The following is a 6,000-nucleotide window of genomic DNA, read 5'->3' on the forward strand; positions in this document are numbered from 1 at the left end:
TGGATTCTCCTTTCTTGTCTTTGTCTTATTCCCACAGTTGGTTAGTATTCACTACAGGAAGTGTTTGTAGTCATGCAAGACTACATACTTCGTTTATAAATTTGTACTTCATTGTGCATCCATGATAATATTCAGAATAAATAAAAACAATTACACAGGATCTGTATTACTGTGTGGCATGTCTCGTCTATCTAATGTCTACTTTTGTATGGATGGATTTACATTATTCTAGTGTGACGTTGCATAGTATCTGTGGAACAATACATACCCTATGGTGCCATGACACACCACAAGACATTTGCCTTCAAGCTTCTCGCTTATTGACCAGTTTGCTTAATAATCAGTTTGCTTAATGACCTAGTTGGAGGGATGGAATTCAGTCAGTCCATATGAAGCATGTCTGTACTAACAGTGAGGATAATGGTATGGTGGCATAACATTGGGTCAGTAAAAAGGAAAAATGATCAAATGAATTGTTCTTTTCTCCCTTTTTCTTGTTTTTACCAGAAAGCACATGTGCTAGCCAGAGAAACGGGGGAGGGGGGATAGAAAGCACACCCCATGGAGCATGGTCACACTGCCTGTTGTGATTTGGGGCAGGCACACACTCACCTGGTGTGTTTTTCAAGCTGTCATGGCTATAATTTGAACCATAGTCAACTACGTGGGATAAAGCTCCTTTAACCAACAGGTCATCGGCCTGCCCTAATTTTTTTTTTAAATCTCCTTTTATTTTTCAGATATTTTTTACTTAGTCCCTACCAGTCTAAGACTAGACCAATACTGGGATCTTAGTTTTATAAAGTTTTGTCATTGGCTAGTTGTTTTTATTTCCATAACTCAAAAGAAATAACCTCTTGATATGTAAAGTAAATGTTTGGAGAAATGTAAAAATAAATAAATAAATAAATGGGGAAAAAAGAACCTCTACAGTCACTACTATTTAGGAAAGTGCGATTTCTTCTGAAATTTTTATTTTATTCAATATTAATATACCGCTGTTTTAAAAGTTTCCATTTCATCATACTTAGCCATTTCTCAGTAATATTAAAAAATGTGTCTTTTTTTATGCAAAGCAAAAAAATCTCTTTTTTCTTAGAGATTAAATCCAAAAATCACAGTTCTCTTTGTCTAGTCTCTCTGTGTGTACAAAATTAAAAGTGACTGGCATACTTTTTGTATGATTAATGGACCTCTAAAAAGGGCACAATTTCTATATCCCAAAAGTTTGAAATATATGAAATATAGTCTGTGTCTTGTTAGCAAGTCTCTGACACAGAGTAACTCTTCCAAAAGGTTTTCCCTCTGTGCTTCTAAAAAGCACAACTGATATAGTGGACAAACTTCATCATATAAGCACTACACACCTAACAGGTGGAAAAGATCTAATGAGGGCTTTGACTTCCAGATAACATTTCAAAACAATGAAAAAGTCCAAGACCACCCTGTATCTATGGAGGAATTGACAGTGTTTGAAGTTTGGGAGAAATACTTATGTTTTTGTGAAAGTCAATGATGTAAAAGGTCAGAAGTAAGGCCAGCAGGTGGAATGGTGGTTAAAGTGCTGGATTCCCACACGGACAACCGCAGTTTGAGTCCCAGACCCAGGAGCTTGAAAATCACACCAGGCACATGTGCAGGCATGCCAAGAATCCTGAGAAGAGAATGACAAGGAAGAGATTGCCATGTGGCCATCCCCCTGGGAGGGGGAGGTGTGATTCCTTATCTCCCCCCTCTCTTCTCACTCTTTCTTTTTGGCAAGTGTAGGTTTTGGCAAAAACCTAAAAAAAAAAAGTCAGAAGTAGAACCATCTCCAAGGGTTCTATTAATATTCACAGTTGCGGAGAGAGAGTGAGAGTTAGTGAGATAAATAATCAGGAAAAGAAATCCGCAGGGACTTTTGCCTTTACCTATGCCAGGCTCTGGATGTATATTTCAGTAGCTCTGATGTATTTTTAGGTCTCCATCTCAAGCTTAGTGATTGACAGACAATGCAATGATACAGTAAATAATTAAACACAATATTATCAGACAACCTGGCCAATTTAATTTGTTCTGGCCCAGATAATTTGTTCTCTTGACTCAAATATACAAAACAACTTTTCCCAGTATCTTGACATGAGCATCACATACCCAGCAATCCAGTTCATAGTCTTCTCAGGGCCTGCGGCTGTTCTGTGGCTTGGACCTCTCTTTTCCTGTTTGTCCATCTGTTTCTTCTTATCCATCAAGTCTAAGTTTGCATATCGAATTGTCCCAGAAGCCTTTCTTATCTACCCCATGCAAGTAGAGGTATCTCGTCAACTTAATTCCTGCTTATCCTGCTTTCTTCCTTCCCAGTACCCACTACTTCTCATATTTATTTGATTATTATCTGTCTCTCCCACTAGATTCTAAGATTGTGAACAAGGAACAATGTTTGTTCTCCCTCCCCGTCACTGGCACAGTGCCATATTTATTGAGTGGATAAATGAAGGAATACTCCCCCCAGACCCATTTATATCCTTTATTCACATTGTTTCTTATATGCTTCTTTGTCTTGGAGAATTTAACCCGTTTTCAAGGCACAAACTACTCTCTCCATCCTGACCCTGAGAATTAATTACTTGCAGTTCTGTGATCTCATAAAATGTATATATAACTCTACTATTTTAAGAATGTAACAGGCCAGACTGTGGTATGGTGGTTAAGGCAGCTGGATCCCACACTGCCTAATGCACAGTTCAATTCCTGGACCCAGCAGCTTGGAAAACATGCTGGTCATGTGTGTGTACATGCCAAACATCCTGAAAGGAGAGAGAAAGCGAAAGAGACAGCATTGTAGCATGACCATTCCCCATGGGAGGTACTTTCTCACTCTCTCTCTCTCTCTCTCTCCAGCAAGCACATATGCTTTTTGTCAAAATTTTTAAAAATAGCAATAATAAAAAAGCATGAATTGTATCATGTGTTATATGGCTGTTAATTCACTGGTTATTCCTTATTATCCCACCTCATGAAGTGAGACACGTGTAATATTTTTAGCCATAGTGTTAGTCATAATAAAGACCCTTAATTAAATAATGTTTTTAGTGCTCATCTAAGTTTTATTTTGCAAAAATTTACTAGAGAATGAGTGCATACAGAGAAAAAGTGAGAGAGCACCTCCCATGGCCACAGCCACAGTTTCCTCTCTCCCCCTCTTTCTTTCAGGATTTTGGGCATGCACACATATGTGACTCACATATTTCTCAGGATGCTGGGTCTAGGACTTGAACCACATGGTCAGCTATATGGGATCTGGTCACCATAACCACAGGCCATGGACTAGCCCACATCTTAAGTTTTTTTTTAATCAAACATCATTTTAGATTTTTCTTTTCTTTCTTTTTTTACTTTTTTGGAATCGTTTTTGCTACATGGCGTGTGTGCTCACCAGAAATACAGAGAGAAACTGAAAGTGAGAAATCACCCCCTGGGGGGATGGCCATGCCATAATCCTTTCTCCTCCATTCTCTCGGTATCTTGGGCACACATGCACATGTGCCCGGCATGAGTTTAAGCTACCGGGTCCAGGACTTTAACCTCAGTCGACTACATGGGAGTCCAGAGACATAGCCATTGCGCCAACTGCTGGTCCCCATTCTGGATTCTTTATCAAAACTGAGTAGAGTTAGGCACTTAGCATAGTGCCTAGGCACAGTTAACCCTGGAAAAATAAATTAATAAATAATAAGCAAATATATATATTTCAATCTCAACCTTAAAAAATTTAAAGTGGTAATGAAGATGTGCTAATATTTTTTGTATTTTAATATCATATGCTACTCCTGAAACAGATCAACAGCAGAAGAGCCACTATTCTATTTTACTATCAGGAAGTATTTTAGTTGTAGTTCTAAATTATTCTTGGTGAAATTATGCCACTTAGCAAGATAAGTTCATGGACTGGAGTTATATTGGAATAAATATAAGAAACTGGAGCCAGCAGAGTTATAGTGGGGGAATTTTAATAAGAGTACAACTGCTGAGCCAGCCTCTTAGCATGGTAGGTAGATAGGTCCTGTGTATTGAGCCATGGCCTACCACAGTTCAAATTGTGGCCCTAGTGGATTAAAAAATATGATGGGGATGTAGGTATGTGTGCCCAGAACCTCAACAGGATAGGACAATGGAGAGAAAAAAATTCCAGTGTGTACACTTGGAGGGAGTTTCTCTCTTTCACTCTCTTTCTGTCTCTCTAGCAAGTGCTCATGCCCTCTGGCAATTATGTTAAAAAGAAGAAGAAAAAAAAGAATACAGTTGTTCATTTGAAGATCATCTTAGAACAAAAAGGGAACAAAGTTCAGTTGTCTGCATTTTAGTCTGGCAGAATTAGCTTTGTTTATTGATGGGTGAAACCCTAAGACTAAGTAAGATATTGTCAGGCTGGCTATGTCAGCACAGATTTTGACTCATTCCTAGCATCATAAGCCTTTACTAGGACCAAGGTCAACCCAGAAGGCAGAATTCAGTTCATTTACTAGGGTTTGCTAACTAACTAGAGATAAGAGAGTTAATACCAGTGGTGAGACATAGAGAATGTTTTGGAAGTAGCTACGAATCTTAATTTTTCCAGGGAAAAAGGCAAAGAAAAATTGTCAACAGAGTGTTTTCCAATATATCTTACAGAGTTAGAATGCCAAACAAAAAGGACAACATTAAGATCAAAGGATATGCTTTACCTGGTCATGATGACAGGCAACTTCCATTAAGAATCTTATTTTGGGGACCAGCAGGTGGCGTGGTGGTTAAGGCACTGGACATTCCCACGTGGTTGACCACAGTTCGAGTCCTGGACCTGGTGGCTTGCTTTTTCACTACCCCCCCCCCCGTGTGTGTGTGTCTGGTCAAATTAAAAAATAAATGAGTGGATAAAGAAATACTTTAAAAGAAGACTCTCTCTTAAAAAAAAAAAAAAAAAAAAGAATCTTTTTATTCCATCCCAGTGGGTCAGACTTTGGGAGAGGTTCAAATTTCTGGAGCTGAGTGAGATCCCAAAATCCTATAAATACCCTTCCCTAACTTTTTTTTTCCTTTTTTATTTTTTGAGAGCTATTTTTGCTATTTTGTCTTTGTGTGCTTGCCAGAGAGAAAGACAGGGAGACAGAAAGCAAGAACCCCCCCCCCCCCCGAGGAGGGGGGAGGACCAGCTGCCCCCTCTTCTTCCCCATTCTTTTCTTGGGATCTTGGGCACACATGCACCCAGCATGAGTTTTAAGATGCCGGGTCCAGGACTTGAACCTCAGTCAACTAAATGAGAGTCCAATGATGTAACCATTATACCATCTACTGGCCCCACCTTCCCTAACTTTGAGTCATTATCTAAACATTGTCAAAGTTGTCTCCTTTTCTGTAATAAATTTAATAAACTCAACTTTGGTGGGGGCTGTGGCCCGGTGGTTACATGAGCTGGATACCACGTGGTCAACTAGGTGATTCAAGTCCCAGACCTGGTGGTCCCAGACCATGTGCTAGGTACACATGGATGTGTGCTCCAAATTCCAAAAAAGAGGGAGAAATGAGAGAGAAGGGATTGTGGCATGACTATTCCCTGGGGGTAAGGGGGTGCTTTCTTGCTCTCTCTGGGACAAGTGCATACACCCTCTGGCAAATTAAAAAATAAAAATAAATCACCTTTGTTTGATCAACAGATTTTTCTGGGATTGCCAACAAAAAATTGCTCTGATGTAGTCATGAGGCAGCATTTTTTTAAAAAAGTATATTTATTTCACTTCATTTTTTTTTGTTTTTTGTTTTTTTTTTTGAGAGATTTTTCACTGTAGGGCGCGTGTGCTCACCAGACAGACAGAGAGAGACATAGAGACAGAAAGCGAGAAATCACCCCCCAGGGGGGATGGTCACGCCGCAATCCCTTCTCCTCCATTCTCCTCTCGGGATCTTGGGCACGCACGCACACGCGCCCGGCGTGAATTTTAAGCCACCGGGTCCGGGACGTGAACCGCGGTTGACTACGTGGGA

The sequence above is a fragment of the Tupaia chinensis genome, unplaced genomic scaffold (assembly GCF_000334495.1).
Source record: "Tupaia chinensis unplaced genomic scaffold, TupChi_1.0 Scaffold000168_1, whole genome shotgun sequence".
NCBI classification, from domain to species: Eukaryota; Metazoa; Chordata; class Mammalia; order Scandentia; family Tupaiidae; genus Tupaia; species Tupaia belangeri.